Source organism: Heterodontus francisci, unplaced genomic scaffold (assembly GCF_036365525.1).
Source record: "Heterodontus francisci isolate sHetFra1 unplaced genomic scaffold, sHetFra1.hap1 HAP1_SCAFFOLD_1371, whole genome shotgun sequence".
NCBI classification, from domain to species: domain Eukaryota; kingdom Metazoa; phylum Chordata; class Chondrichthyes; order Heterodontiformes; family Heterodontidae; genus Heterodontus; species Heterodontus francisci.
In genome coordinates, this window is record NW_027140254.1 from 74,382 (window position 1) to 91,093 (window position 16,712).

The following is a 16,712-nucleotide window of genomic DNA, read 5'->3' on the forward strand; positions in this document are numbered from 1 at the left end:
ACACGTGAGAGCTCGCACGAGAGAGATCGCGCGCACGAGAGCGATCGCGCGCACGAGAGAGAGAGAGATCGCGCACGAGAGAGAGGGCACGAAAGAGAGAGGGAGAGCACACGAGAGCGCGCGCACGAGAGAGCGCGCACGGGAGAGCGCGCACGGGAGAGCGCGCACGGGAGAGCGCGCACGGGAGAGCGCGCACGGGAGAGCGCGCACGGGAGAGCGCGCACGGGAGAGCGCGCACGGGAGAGCGCGCACGGGAGAGCGCGCACGGGAGAGCGCGCACGAGATCGCGCACGAGAGCGCGCACGAGAGAGCGCGCGCACGCATGAGAGAGAGATCGCGCACGAGAGAAGAGAGAGAGATCGCGCACGAGAGAAGAGAGAGAGATCGCGCACGAGAGAGAGAGAGAGAGATCGCGCACGAGAGAGAGAGATCGCGCATGAGAGAGAGATCGCGCACGAGAGAGAGAGAGAGAGAGAGAGAGAGATCGCGCACGAGAGAGAGAGAGATCGCGCACGAGAGAGAGAGCGAGATCGCGCACGAGAGAGAGAGAGAGATCGCGCACGAGAGAGAGAGATCGCGCACGAGAGAGAGAGAGAGATCGCGCACGAGAGAGAGAGAGAGAGATCGCGCACGAGAGAGAGAGAGAGAGATCGCGCACGAGAGAGAGAGAGAGAGAGAGAGAGAGAGATCGCGCACGAGAGAGAGAGAGAGAGAGAGATCGCGCACGAGAGAGAGAGATCGCGCACGAGAGAGAGAGATCGCGCACGAGAGAGAGAGAGATCGCGCACGAGAGAGAGAGAGATCGCGCACGAGAGAGAGAGAGATCGCGCACGAGAGAGAGATCGCGCACGAGAGAGAGAGAGAGATCGCGCACGAGAGAGAGAGAGAGATCGCGCACGAGAGAGAGAGAGAGATCGCGCACGAGAGAGAGAGAGAGATCGCGCACGAGACAGAGAGAGATCGCGCACGAGAGAGAGAGAGATCGCGCACGAGAGAGAGAGAGAGATCGCACACGAGAGAGAGAGAGAGATCGCACACGAGAGAGAGAGAGAGATCGCACACGAGAGAGAGATCGCGCACGAGAGAGAGAGAGAGAGATCACGCACGAGAGTGAGAGAGAGAGAGAGATCGCGCACGAGAGAGAGCGCGCGCACGACAGAGAGAGAAATCGCGCACGAGAGAGAGATCGCGCACGAGAGAGAGATCGCGCACGAGAGAGAGAGAGATCGCGCACGAGAGAGAGAGAGATCGCGCACGAGAGAGAGAGAGATCGCGCACGAGAGAGAGAGAGATCGCGCACGAGAGAGAGAGAGATCGCGCACGAGAGAGAGAGAGATCGCGCACGAGAGAGAGAGAGATCGCGCACGAGAGAGAGAGAGATCGCGCACGAGAGAGAGAGAGATCGCGCACGAGAGAGAGGGCACGAGAGAGAGGGAACGAAAGAGAGAGATCGCGCGCACGAGAGAGATCGCGCGCACGAGAGAGATCGCGCGCACGAGAGAGATCGCGCGCACGAGAGAGATCGCGCGCACGAGAGAGATCGCGCGCACGAGAGAGATCGCGCGCACGAGAGAGATCGCGCGCGAGAGAGAGAGAGAGATCGCGCACGAGAGAGAGAGAGAGATCGCGCACGAGAGAGAGAGAGAGATCGCGCACGAGAGAGAGGGCACGAAAGAGAGAGGGAGAGCACACGAGAGGGCGTGCACGAGAGAGCGCGCACGAGAGAGAGAGATCGCGCACGAGAGAGAGAGAGAGAGATCGCGCACGAGAGAGAGAGAGAGAGATCGCGCACGAGAGGGAGAGAGAGAGATCGCGCACGAGAGAGAGAGAGAGAGATCGCGCACGAGAGAGATCGCGCACGAGAGAGATCGCGCACGAGAGAGATCGCGCACGAGAGAGATCGCGCACGAGAGAGAGAGATCGCGCACGAGAGAGAGAGATCGCGCACGAGAGAGAGAGATCGCGCACGAGAGAGAGAGATCGCGCACGAGAGAGAGAGATCGCGCACGAGAGAGAGAGATCGCGCACGAGAGAGAGAGAGAGAGAGAGAGAGAGAGAGAGAGAGAGAGAGAGATCGCGCACGAGAGAGAGAGAGAGAGAGAGATCGCGCACGAGACAGAGCACGCGCACGACAGAGAGAGAAATCGCGCACGAGAGAGAGAAATCGCGCACGAGAGAGAGAAATCGCGCACGAGAGAGAGAGAGAGAGAGATCGCGCACGAGAGAGAGAGAGAGATCGCGCACGAGAGAGAGAGAAATCGCGCACGAGAGAGAGAGAAATCGCGCACGAGAGAGAGAGAGAGATCGCGCACGAGAGAGAGGGCACGAAAGAGAGAGGGAGAGCACACGAGAGAGCGCGCACGAGAGAGATCGCACGCACGAGAGAGATCACGCGCACGAGAGAGAGAGATCACGCGCACGAGAGAGAGGGCACGAAAGAGAGAGGGAGAGCACACGAGAGAGCGCGCACGACAGAGAGATGGCGCACGACAGAGAGATGGCGCACGACAGAGAGATGGCGCACGACAGAGAGATGGCGCACGACAGAGAGATGGCGCACGACAGAGAGATGGCGCACGACAGAGAGATGGCGCACGACAGAGATGGCACGCACACGAGAGAGAGATCGTGCACGAGAGAGAGAGAGAGATCGCGCACGAGAGAGAGAGAGATCGCGCACGAGAGAGAGAGAGAGATCGCGCACGAGAGAGAGAGAGAGAGATCGCGCACGAGAGAGAGAGAGAGAGATCGCGCACGAGAGAGAGAGAGAGAGATCGCGCACGAGAGAGAGAGAGAGATCGCGCACGAGAGAGAGAGAGAGAGATCGCGCACGAGAGAGAGAGAGAGATCGCGCACGAGAGAGAGAGAGATCGCGCACGAGAGAGAGAGATCGCGCACAAGAGAGAGAGAGAGAGAGATCGCGCACGAGAGAGAGCGCGCGCACGACAGAGAGAGAAATCGCGCACGAGAGAGAGAGAAATCACGCACGAGAGAGAGAGAAATCGCGCACGAGAGAGAGAGATATCGCGCACGAGAGAGAGAGAGATCGCGCACGAGAGAGAGAGAGATCGCGCACGAGAGAGAGAGAGATCGCGCACGAGAGAGAGAGAGATCGCGCACGAGAGAGAGGGCCGAAAGAGAGGGAGAGCACACGTGAGAGCGCGCACGAGAGAGATCGCGCGCACGAGAGCGATCGCGCGCACGAGAGCGAGAGAGATAGCGCACGAGAGAGAGGGCACGAAAGAGAGAGGGAGAGCACACGAGAGAGAGGGCACGAAAGAGAGAGGGAGAGCGCACGAGAGAGCGCGCACGAGAGAGCGCGCACGAGAGAGCGCGCACGAGAGCGCGCGCACGAGAGCGCACGCACGAGAGAGCGCGCACGAGAGAGCGCGCACGAGAGAGCGCGCACGAGAGCGCGCGCACGAGTGAGAGCGCACGAGAGCGCACGAGAGAGAGCGCACGAGAGCGCACGAGAGAGAGCGCACGAGAGAGCGCGCACGAGAGAGCGCGCACGAGAGAGCGCGCACGAGAGAGCGCGCACGAGAGAGCGCGCACGAGAGAGCGCGCACGAGAGAGCGCGCGCACGCATGAGAGAGAGATCGCGCACGAGAGAAGAGAGAGAGAGATCGCGCACGAGAGAGAGAGAGATCGCGCACGAGAGAGAGAGAGAGAGAGAGAGATCGCGCACGAGAGAGAGAGATCGCGCACGAGAGAGAGAGAGAGATCGCGCACGAGAGAGAGAGAGAGATCGCGCACGAGAGAGAGATCGCGCACGAGAGAGAGAGAGAGATCGCACACGAGAGAGAGAGATCGCAAACGAGAGAGAGATCGCGCACGAGAGAGAGAGAGATCACGCACGAGAGTGAGAGAGAGAGAGAGAGATCGCGCACGAGAGAAAGCGCGCGCATGACAGAGAGAGAGATCGCGCACGAGAGAGAGAGAGATCGCGCACGAGAGAGAGAGAGATCGCGCACGAGAGAGAGAGAGATCGCGCACGAGAGAGAGAGAGATCGCGCACGAGAGAGAGAGAGATCGCGCACGAGAGAGAGAGAGATCGCGCACGAGAGAGAGAGAGATCGCGCACGAGAGAGAGAGAGATCGCGCACGAGAGAGAGAGAGATCGCGCACGAGAGAGAGAGGGCACGAGAGAGAGAGGGAACGAAAGAGAGAGGGAGAGCACACGAGAGAGATCGCGCGCACGAGAGAGATCGCGCGCACGAGAGAGAGAGATCGCGCACGAGAGAGAGGGCACGAAAGAGAGAGGGAGAGCACACGAGAGGGCGTGCACGAGAGATCGCGCACGAGAGAGAGAGAGAGATCGCGCACGAGAGAGAGAGAGAGATCGCGCACGAGAGAGAGAGAGATCGCGCACGAGAGAGAGAGAGAGAGATCGCGCACGAGAGAGAGAGAGAGAGAGATCGCGCACGAGAGAGAGAGAGAGAGAGATCGCGCACGAGAGAGAGAGAGATCGCGCACGAGAGAGAGAGAGATCGCGCACGAGAGAGAGAGAGAGAGATCGCGCACGAGAGAGAGAGAGAGAGATCGCGCACGAGAGAGAGAGAGAGAGATCGCGCACGAGAGAGAGAGAGAGAGATCGCGCACGAGAGAGATCGCGCACGAGAGAGATCGCGCACGAGAGAGATCGCGCACGAGAGAGATCGCGCACGAGAGAGATCGCGCACGAGAGAGAGAGATCGCGCACGAGAGAGAGAGATCGCGCACGAGAGAGAGAGATCGCGCACGAGAGAGAGAGATCGCGCACGAGAGAGAGAGATCGCGCACGAGAGAGAGATCGCGCACGAGAGAGAGAGAGAGAGAGAGAGAGAGAGAGAGAGAGAGAGAGATCGCGCACGAGAGAGAGAGAGAGAGAGAGAGAGAGAGATCGCGCACGAGAGAGAGCGCGCGCAAGACAGAGAGAGAAATCGCGCACGAGAGAGAGAAATCGCGCACGAGAGAGATCGCGCACGAGAGAGAGAGAGAGAGATCGCGCACGACAGAGAGATGACGCACGACAGAGAGATGGCACGCACACGAGAGAGAGATCGCGCACGAGAGAGCGCGCGCACGAGAGAGAGAAATTGCGCACGAGAGAGAGAAATCGCGCACGAGAGAGAGAAATCGCGCACGAGCGAGAGAGAGAGAGATCGCGCACGAGAGAGAGAGAGATCGCGCACGAGAGAGAGATGGCGCACGACAGAGAGATGGCGCACGACAGAGAGATGGCGCACGACAGAGAGATGGCGCACGACAGAGATGGCGCACGACAGAGATGGCGCACGACAGAGATGGCGCACGACAGAGATGGCGCACGACAGACAGATGGCGCACGACAGACAGATGGCGCACGACAGACAGATGGCGCACGACAGACAGATGGCGCACGACAGAGAGATGGCGCACGAGAGAGAGATGGCGCACGACAGAGAGAGCGCACGAGAGAGAGCGCGCACGAGAGAGAGCGCGCACGAGAGAGAGCGCGCACGAGAGAGAGCGCGCACGAGAGAGAGCGCGCACGAGAGAGAGCGCGCACGAGAGAGAGCGCGCACGAGAGAGAGCGCGCACGAGAGAGAGCGCGCACGAGAGAGAGCGCGCACGAGAGAGAGCGCGCACGAGAGAGAGCGCGCACGAGAGAGAGCGCGCACGAGAGAGAGCGCGCACGAGAGAGAGCGCGCACGAGAGAGAGCGCGCACGAGAGAGAGCGCGCACGAGAGAGAGCGCGCACGAGAGAGAGCGCGCACGAGAGAGAGCGCGCACGAGAGAGAGCGCGCACGAGAGAGAGAGCGCACGAGAGAGAGAGCGCACGAGAGAGAGAGCGCACGAGAGAGAGAGCGCACGAGAGAGAGAGCGCACGAGAGAGAGAGCGCACGAGAGAGAGAGCGCACGAGAGAGAGAGCGCACGAGAGAGAGAGCGCACGAGAGAGAGAGCGCACGAGAGAGAGAGCGCACGAGAGAGAGAGCGCACGAGAGAGAGAGAGAGAGAGAGAGATCGCGCACGAGAGAGAGAGATCGCGCACGAGAGAGAGAGATCGCGCACGAGAGAGAGAGATCGCGCACGAGAGAGATCGCGCACGAGAGAGAGAGATCGCGCACGAGAGAGAGAGAGATTGCGCACGAGAGAGAGAGAGAGAGATCGCGCACGAGAGAGAGAGAGAGAGAGAGATCGCGCACGAGAGAGAGAGAGATCGCGCACGAGAGAGAGAGAGAGAGAGAGAGAGAGAGAGAGATCGCGCACGAGAGAGAGAGAGAGAGAGAGAGAGAGATCGCGCACGAGAGAGAGAGAGAGATCGCGCACGAGAGAGAGAGAGAGATCGCGCACGAGAGAGAGAGAGAGATCGCGCACGAGAGAGAGAGAGAGATCGCGCACGAGAGAGAGAGAGAGATCGCGCACGAGAGAGAGGGCACGAAAGAGAGAGGGAGAGCACACGAGAGAGCGCGCACGAGAGAGATCGCGCGCATGAGAGAGAGAGAGAGAGATCGCGCACGAGAGAGAGGGCACGAAAGAGAGAGATCGCGCGCACGAGAGAGATCGCGCGCACGAGAGAGATCGCGCGCACGAGAGAGATCGCGCGCACGAGAGAGATCGCGCGCACGAGAGAGATCGCGCGCACGAGAGAGATCGCGCGCACGAGAGAGATCGCGCGCACGAGAGAGATCGCGCGCACGAGAGAGATCGCGCGCACGAGAGAGATCGTGCGCACGAGAGAGATCGCGCGCACGAGAGAGATCGCGCGCACGAGAGAGATCGCGCGCACGAGAGAGATCGCGCGCACGAGAGAGATCGCGCGCACGAGAGAGATCGCGCGCACGAGAGAGAGAGAGCGAGATCGCGCACGAGAGAGAGGGCACGAGAGAGCGCGCACGAGAGAGAGGGCACGAGAGAGCGCGCACGACAGAGAGATGGCGCACGACAGAGAGATGGCACGCACACGAGAGAAATCGCGCACGAGAGAGAGAGATCGCGCGCACGAGAGAGAGAGATCGCGCGCACGAGAGAGAGAGAAATCGCGCGCACGAGAGAGAGAGAAATCGCGCGCACGAGAGAGAGAGAAATCGCGCGCACGAGAGAGAGAGAAATCGCGCGCACGAGAGAGAGAGAAATCGCGCGCACGAGAGAGAGAGAAATCGCGCGCACGAGAGAGAGAAATCGCGCGCACGAGAGAGAGAAATCGCGCGCACGAGAGAGAGAGATCGCGCGCACGAGAGAGAGAGATCGCGCGCACGAGAGAGATCACGCGCACGAGAGAGAGAGATCACGCGCACGAGAGAGAGAGATCACGCGCACGAGAGAGAGAGAGATCGCGCACGAGAGAGAGAGAGATCACGCGCACGAGAGAGAGAGAGATCACGCACACGAGAGAGAGAGAGATCGCGCACGAGAGAGAGAGAGATCGCGCACGAGAGAGAGAGAGATCGCGCACGAGAGAGAGAGAGATCGCGCACGAGAGAGAGAGAGATCGCGCACGAGAGAGAGAGAGATCGCGCACGAGAGAGAGAGAGATCGCGCACGAGAGAGAGAGAGATCGCGCACGACAGAAAGATGGCGCACGACAGAGAGATGGCACGCACACGAGACAGGGAGAGCGCACGAGAGCGCGCGCACGAGAGAAAGAGAGAGCGCGCACGAAAGAGAGCCGGCACGAGAGAGAGAGCCGGCACGAGAGAGAGAGCCGGCACGAGAGAGAGAGCCGGCACGAGAGAGAGAGCCGGCACGAGAGAGAGAGCCGGCACGAGAGAGAGAGCCGGCACGAGAGAGAGAGCCGGCACGAGAGAGAGAGCCGGCACGAGAGAGAGAGCCGGCACGAGAGAGATAGAGAGAGAGCACGAGAGAGAGCACGAGATAGAGATCGCGAACGAGAGAGAGGGCACGAAAGAGAGAGGGAGAGCACACGAGAGAGCGCGCACGAGAGAGAGAGAGATCGCGCACGAGAGAGGGGGCAAAAAGAGAGAGGGAGAGCACACGAGAGAGCGCGCACGACAGAGAGATGGCGCACGACAGAGAGATGGCGCACGACAGAGAGATGGCGCACGACAGAGAGATGGCGCACGACAGAGAGATGGCGCACGACAGAGAGATGGCACGCACACGAGAGAGAGATCGCGCACGAGAGAGAGAGAAATCGTGCACGAGAGAGAGATCGCGCACGACAGAGAGAGATCGCGCACGAGAGAGAGAGAGAGATCGCGCACGAGAGAGAGAGAGAGATCGCGCACGAGAGAGAGAGAGAGATCGCGCACGAGAGAGAGAGAGAGATCGCGCACGAGAGAGAGAGAGAGATCGCGCACGAGAGAGAGAGAGAGATCGCGCACGAGAGAGAGAGAGATCGCGCACGAGAGAGAGAGAGATCGCGCACGAGAGAGAGAGAGATCGCGCACGAGAGAGAGAGAGATCGCGCACGAGAGAGAGATCGCGCACGACAGAGAGAGAGATCGCGCACGACAGAGAGAGAGATCGCGCACGACAGAGAGATGGCACGCACACGAGACAGGGAGAGCGCACGAGAGAAAGAGAGAGCGCGGACGAGAAAGAGCGCACGAGAGAGAGAGCGCACGAGAGAGAGAGCGCACGAGAGAGAGAGCGCACGAGAGAGAGAGCGCACGAGAGAGAGAGCGCACGAGAGAGAGAGCGCACGAGAGAGAGAGCGCACGAGAGAGAGATAGAGAGAGAGATCGCGAACGAGAGAGAGGGCACGAAAGAGAGAGGGAGAGCACACGAGAGAGCGCGCACGAGAGAGATCGCGCGCACGAGAGATCGCGCGCACGAGAGATCGCGCGCACGAGAGATCGCGCGCACGAGAGATCGCGCGCACGAGAGATCGCGCGCACGAGAGATCGCGCGCACGAGAGATCGCGCGCACGAGAGATCGCGCGCACGAGAGATCGCGCGCACGAGAGAGAGAGATCGCGCGCACGAGAGAGAGAGATCGCGCGCACGAGAGAGAGAGATCGCGCACGAGAGAGAGAGATCGCGCACGAGAGAGAGAGATCGCGCACGAGAGAGAGAGATCGCGCACGAGAGGGCCGAAAGAGAGAGGGAGATCACACGAGAGAGCGCGCACGAGAGAGATCGCGCGCACGAGAGAGAGAGAGAGAGATCGCGCACGAGAGAGAGGGCACGAAAGAGAGAGGGAGAGCACACGAGAGAGCGCGTACGAGAGAGCGCGCATGAGAGAGCGCGCACGAGAGAGAGAGATCGCGCACGAGAGAGGGAGAGAGAGAGAGACAGAGAGATCGCGCACGAGAGAGAGATCGCGCACGAGAGAGAGATCGCGCACGAGAGAGAGATCGCGCACGAGAGAGAGATCGCGCACGAGAGAGAGATCGCGCACGAGAGAGAGAGAGAGATCGCGCAAGAGAGAGATCGCGCACGAGAGAGAGAGAGAGAGAGAGAGAGATCGCGCATGAGAGAGAGCGCGCGCACGAGAGAGAGAAAAATCGCGCACGAGAGAGAAATCGCGCACGAGAGAGAGAGAGAGATCGCGCACGAGAGAGAGAGAGAGATCGCGCACGAGAGAGAGAGAGAGATCGCGCACGAGAGAGAGAGAGAGATCGCGCACGAGAGAGAGAGATCGCGCACGAGAGAGAGGGCACGAAAGAGAGAGGGAGAGCACACGAGAGAGCGCGCACGAGAGAGAGAGCGCGCACGAGAGAGATCGCACGCACGAGAGAGATCACGCGCACGAGAGAGATCACGCGCACGAGAGAGAGAGATCGCGCACGAGAGAGAGAGATCGCGCACGAGAGAGAGGGCACGAAAGAGAGAGGGAGAGCACACGAGAGAGCGCGCACGAGAGATCGCGCACGAGAGATGGCGCACGACAGAGAGATGGCGCACGACAGAGAGATGGCGCACGACAGAGAGATGGCGCACGACAGAGAGATGGCGCACGACAGAGAGATGGCGCACGACAGAGAGATGGCGCACGACAGAGAGATGGCACGCGCACGAGAGAGAGCGCGCGCACGAGAGAGAGCGCGCGCACGAGAGAGAGCGCGCGCACGAGAGAGAGAGAGAGCGCGCACGAGAGAGAGAGAGAGCGCGCGCACGAGAGAGAGAGAGAGCGCGCGCACGAGAGAGAGAGAGAGAGCGCGCGCACGAGAGAGAGAGAGAGCTGCGCGCACGAGAGAGAGAGAGAGCGCGCGCACGAGAGAGAGAGAGCGCGCGCACGAGAGAGAGAGAGCGCGCGCACGAGAGAGAGAGAGCGCGCGCACGAGAGAGAGAGAGCGCGCGCACGAGAGAGAGAGAGCGCGCGCACACGAGAGAGAGAGAGATCGCGCACGAGAGAGAGAGAGATCGCGCACGAGAGAGACAGAGAGATCGCGCACGAGAGAGAGAGAGAGATCGCGCACGAGAGAGAGAGAGAGATCGCGCACGAGAGAGAGAGAGAGATCGCGCACGAGAGAGAGAGAGAGATCGCGCACGAGAGAGAGAGAGAGATCGCGCACGAGAGAGAGAGAGAGATCGCGCACGAGAGAGAGAGAGAGATCGCGCACGAGAGAGAGAGAGAGATCGCGCACGAGAGAGAGAGAGAGATCGCGCACGAGAGAGAGAGAGAGATCGCGCACGAGAGAGAGAGAGAGATCGCGCACGAGAGAGAGAGAGAGATCGCGCACGAGAGAGAGAGAGAGATCGCGCACGAGAGAGAGAGAGAGATCGCGCACGAGAGAGAGAGAGAGATCGCGCACGAGAGAGAGAGAGAGATCGCGCACGAGAGAGAGAGAGAGATCGCGCACGAGAGAGAGAGAGAGAGAGAGATCGCGCACGAGAGAGAGCGCGCGCACGACAGAGAGAGAAATCGCGCACGAGAGAGAGAGAAATCGCGCACGAGAGAGAAATCGCGCACGAGAGAGAGAGAGATCGCGCACGAGAGAGAGAGAGATCGCGCACGAGAGAGAGAGAGATCGCGCACGAGAGAGAGAGAGATCGCGCACGAGAGAGAGAGAGATCGCGCACGAGAGAGAGAGAGATCGCGCACGAGAGAGAGAGAGATCGCGCACGAGAGAGAGAGAGATCGCGCACGAGAGAGAGGGCCGAAAGAGAGAGGGAGAGCACACGTGAGAGCGCGCACGAGAGAGAGGGCACGAAAGAGAGAGGGAGAGCACACGAGAGTGCGCGCACGAGAGAGCGCGCACGAGAGAGCGCGCACGAGAGAGCGCGCACGAGAGAGCGCGCACGAGAGAGCGCGCACGAGAGAGCGCGCACGAGAGAGCGTGCGCACGCATGAGAGAGAGATCGCGCACGAGAGAGAGAGAGAGATCGCGCACGAGAGAGAGAGAGAGAGATCGCGCACGAGAGAGAGAGAGATCGCGCACGAGAGAGAGAGAGATCGCGCACGAGAGAGAGAGAGATCGCGCACGAGAGAGAGAGAGATCGCGCACGAGAGAGAGAGAGATCGCGCACGAGAGAGAGAGAGATCGCGCACGAGAGAGAGGGCCGAAAGAGAGAGGGAGAGCACACGTGAGAGCGCGCACGAGAGAGAGGGCACGAAAGAGAGAGGGAGAGCACACGAGAGTGCGCGCACGAGAGAGCGCGCACGAGAGAGCGCGCACGAGAGAGCGCGCACGAGAGAGCGCGCACGAGAGAGCGCGCACGAGAGAGCGCGCACGAGAGAGCGCGCACGAGAGAGCGTGCGCACGCATGAGAGAGAGATCGCGCACGAGAGAGAGAGAGAGATCGCGCACGAGAGAGAGAGAGAGAGATCGCGCACGAGAGAGAGAGAGAGAGATCGCGCACGAGAGAGAGAGAGATCGCGCACGAGAGAGAGAGAGAGAGAGATCGCGCACGAGAGAGATCGCGCACGAGAGAGAGAGAGATGGCGCCGCACGACAGAGAGATGGCGCGCACGACAGAGAGATGGCGCGCACGACAGAGAGATGGCGCGCACGACAGAGAGATGGCGCGCACGACAGAGAGATGGCGCGCACGACAGAGAGATGGCGCGCACGACAGAGAGATGGCGCGCACGACAGAGAGATGGCGCGCACGACAGAGAGATGGCGCGCACGAGAGAGATGGCGCGCACGAGAGAGATGGCGCGCACGAGAGAGATGGCGCGCACGAGAGAGATGGCGCGCACGAGAGAGATGGCGCGCACGAGAGAGATGGCGCGCACGAGAGAGATGGCGCGCACGAGAGAGATGGCGCGCACGAGAGAGATGGCGCGCACGAGAGAGATGGCGCGCACGAGAGAGATGGCGCGCACGAGAGAGATGGCGCGCACGAGAGAGATGGCGCGCACGAGAGAGATGGCGCGCACGAGAGAGATGGCGCGCACGAGAGAGATGGCGCGCACGAGAGAGATGGCGCGCACGAGAGAGATGGCGCGCACGAGAGAGATGGCGCGCACGAGAGAGATGGCGCGCACGAGAGAGATGGCGCGCACGAGAGAGATGGCGCGCACGAGAGAGATGGCGCGCACGAGAGAGATGGCGCGCACGAGAGAGATGGCGCGCACGAGAGAGATGGCGCGCACGAGAGAGATGGCGCGCACGAGAGAGATGGCGCGCACGAGAGAGATGGCGCGCACGAGAGAGATGGCGCGCACGAGAGAGATGGCGCGCACGAGAGAGATGGCGCGCACGAGAGAGATGGCGCGCACGAGAGAGATGGCGCGCACGAGAGAGATGGCGCGCACGAGAGAGATGGCGCGCACGAGAGAGATGGCGCGCACGTGAGAGAGAGAGAGATCGCGCACGAGAGAGAGGGCATGAAAGAGAGAGGGAGAGCACACGAGAGGGCGTGCACGAGAGAGCGCGCACGAGAGAGAGAGATCGCGCACGAGAGAGAGAGAGAGATCGCGCACGAGAGAGAGAGAGATCGCGCACGAGAGAGAGAGAGAGAGAGAGAGATCGCGCACGAGAGAGAGAGAGAGAGATCGCGCACGAGAGAGAGAGAGAGATCGCGCACGAGAGAGATCGAGCACGAGAGAGAGAGATCGAGCACGAGAGAGAGAGATCGAGCACGAGAGAGAGAGATCGCGCACGAGAGAGAGATCGCGCACGAGAGAGAGAGATCGCGCACGAGAGAGAGAGATCGCGCACGAGAGAGAGATCGCGCACGAGAGAGAGATCGCGCACGAGAGAGAGATCGCGCACGAGAGAGAGATCGCGCACGAGAGAGAGATCGCGCACGAGAGAGAGAGAGAGAGATCGCGCACGAGAGAGAGAGAGAGAGAGAGAGATCGCGCACGAGAGAGAGAGAGAGATCGCGCACCGAGAGAGAGAGAGAGATCGCGCACGAGAGAGATCGAGCACGAGAGAGAGAGATCGAGCACGAGAGAGATCGCGCACAGAGAGAGAGATCGCGCACGAGAGAGAGAGATCGCGCACGAGAGAGAGAGATCGCGCACGAGAGAGAGATCGCGCACGAGAGAGATCGCGCACGAGAGAGAGATCGCGCACGAGAGAGAGATCGCGCACGAGAGAGAGAGAGAGAGAGAGAGATCGCGCACGAGAGACAGAGAGAGAGAGAGAGATCGCGCACGAGAGAGAGCACGCGCACGACAGAGAGAGAAATCGCGCACGAGAGAGAGAGAGAGAGAGAGATCGCGCACGAGAGAGAGAGAGAAATCGCGCACGAGAGAGAGAGAAATCGCGCACGAGAGAGAGAGAAATCGCGCACGAGAGAGAGAGAAATCGCGCACGAGAGAGAGAGAAATCGCGCACGAGAGAGAGAGAAATCGCGCACGAGAGAGAGAGAGAGATCACGCACGAGAGAGAGGGCACGAGAGAGATCGCACGCACGAGAGAGATCGCACGCACGAGAGAGATCACGCGCACGAGAGAGAGAGAGATCGCGCACGAGAGAGAGGGCACGAAAGAGAGAGGGAGAGCACACGAGAGATGGCGCACGACAGAGAGATGGCGCACGACAGAGAGATGGCGCACGACAGAGAGATGGCGCACGACAGAGAGATGGCGCACGACAGAGAGATGGCGCACGACAGAGATGGCACGCACACGAGAGAGAGATCGCGCACGAGAGAGAGCGCGCGCACGAGAGAGAGAGAAATCGCGCACGAGAGAGAGAGAGAGATCGCGCACGAGAGAGAGAGAGATCGCGCACGAGAGAGAGAGAGAGATCGCGCACGAGAGAGAGAGAGAGTATGCGCACGAGAGAGAGAGAGAGAGTATGCGCACGAGAGAGAGAGAGATCGCGCACGAGAGAGAGAGAGATCGCGCACTGAGAGAGAGAGAGATCGCGCACGAGAGAGAGAGAGATCGCGCACGAGAGAGAGAGAGATCGCGCACGAGAGAGAGAGAGATCGCGCACAGAGAGAGAGAGCGCGCGCACGAGAGAGAGAGAGAGAGAGAGCGCGCGCACGAGAGAGAGAGAGCGCGCGCACGAGAGAGAGAGAGCGCGCGCACGAGAGAGAGAGAGCGCGCGCACGAGAGAGAGAGAAATCGCGCGCACGAGAGAGAGAGAAATCGCGCACGAGAGAGAGAGAAATCGCGCACGAGAGAGAGAGAGAAATCGCGCACGAGAGAGAGAGAAATCGCGCACGAGAGAGAGAGAAATCGCGCACGAGAGAGAGAGAAATCGCGCACGAGAGAGAGAGAAATCGCGCACGAGAGAGAGAGAAATCGCGCACGAGAGAGAGAGAGATCGCGCACGAGAGAGAGAGAGATCGCGCACGAGAGAGAGAGAGATCGCGCACGAGGAGAGAGAGAGAGATCGCGCACGAGAGAGAGAGAGATCGCGCACGAGAGAGAGAGAGATCGCGCACGAGAGAGAGGGCCGAAAGAGAGAGGGAGAGCACACGTGAGAGCGCGCACGAGAGAGAGAGAGAGAGATCGCGCACGAGAGAGAGAGATCGCGCACGAGAGAGAGGGCACGAAAGAGAGAGGGAGAGCACACGAGAGAGCGCGCACGAGAGAGCGCGCACGAGAGAGCGCGCACGAGAGAGAGAGAGAGATCGCGCACGAGAGAGAGAGATCGCGCACGAGAGAGAGAGAGAGATCGCGCACGAGAGAGAGAGATCGCGCACGAGAGAGAGAGAGAGATCGCACACGAGAGAGAGAGAGAGATCGCAAACGAGAGAGAGATCGCGCACGAGAGAGAGAGAGATCACGCACGAGAGTGAGACAGAGAGAGATCGCGCACGAGAGAGAGCGCGCGCACGACAGAGAGAGAAATCGCGCACGAGAGAGAGAGAGATCGCGCACGAGAGAGAGATCGCGCACGAGAGAGAGAGAGATCGCGCACGAGAGAGAGAGAGATCGCGCACGAGAGAGAGAGAGAGATCGCGCACGAGAGAGAGAGGGCACGAGAGAGAGAGGGAACGAAAGAGAGAGGGAGAGCACACGAGAGAGATCGCGCGCACGAGAGAGATCGCGCGCACGAGAGATCGCGCGCACGAGAGATCGCGCGCACGAGAGATCGCGCGCACGAGAGATCGCGCGCACGAGAGATCGCGCGCACGAGAGAGAGAGATCGCGCGCACGAGAGAGAGAGATCGCGCACGAGAGAGAGAGATCGCGCACGAGAGAGAGAGATCGCGCACGAGAGAGAGAGATCGCGCACGAGAGGGCCGAAAGAGAGAGGGAGATCACACGAGAGAGCGCGCACGAGAGAGATCGCGCGCACGAGAGAGAGAGAGAGAGATCGCGCACGAGAGAGAGGGCACGAAAGAGAGAGGGAGAGCACACGAGAGAGCGCGTACGAGAGAGCGCGCATGAGAGAGCGCGCACGAGAGAGAGAGATCGCGCACGAGAGAGGGAGAGAGAGAGAGACAGAGAGATCGCGCACGAGAGAGAGATCGCGCACGAGAGAGAGATCGCGCACGAGAGAGAGATCGCGCACGAGAGAGAGATCGCGCACGAGAGAGAGATCGCGCACGAGAGAGAGAGAGAGAGAGATCGCGCACGAGAGAGAGAGAGAGAGAGAGAGAGATCGCGCATGAGAGAGAGCGCGCGCACGAGAGAGAGAAAAATCGCGCACGAGAGAGAAATCGCGCACGAGAGAGAGAGAGAGATCGCGCACGAGAGAGAGAGAGAGATCGCGCACGAGAGAGAGAGAGAGAGATCGCGCACGAGAGAGAGAGAGAGATCGCGCACGAGAGAGAGAGATCGCGCACGAGAGAGAGGGCACGAAAGAGAGAGGGAGAGCACACGAGAGAGCGCGCACGAGAGAGAGAGCGCGCACGAGAGAGATCGCGCGCACGAGAGAGATCACGCGCACGAGAGAGATCACGCGCACGAGAGAGAGAGATCGCGCACGAGAGAGAGGGCACGAAAGAGAGAGGGAGAGCACACGAGAGAGCGCGCGAGAGATCGCGCACGAGAGATGGCGCACGAGAGAGAGATGGCGCACGACAGAGAGATGGCGCACGACAGAGAGATGGCGCACGACAGAGAGATGGCGCACGACAGAGAGATGGCGCACGACAGAGAGATGGCGCACGACAGAGAGATGGCGAACGACAGAGAGATGGCGCACGACAGAGAGATGGCGCACGACAGAGAGATGGCACGACGCACGAGAGAGAGCGCGCGCACGAGAGAGAGCGCGCGCACGAGAGAGAGCGCCCGAGAGAGCGCGCGCACGAGAGAGAGATAGCGCGCGCACGAGAGAGAGAGAGAGAGCGCGCGCACGAGAGAGAGAGAGAGCGCGCGCACGAGAGAGAGAGAGAGCGCGCGCACGAGAGAGAGAGAGAGCGCGCGCACGAGAGAGAGAGAGAGCGCGCGCACGAGAGAGAGAGAGAGCGCGCGCACGA

The 16,712-nt window shown here is 61.2% G+C and overlaps 1 pseudogene; it reads left to right on the forward strand.

The window, feature by feature from the left end:
• Positions 1–437: 437 nt before the first annotated feature.
• On the forward strand, positions 438–3,816 carry LOC137359156 (RNA-binding protein 25-like; annotated as a pseudogene).
• Positions 3,817–16,712: the final 12,896 nt, after the last annotated feature.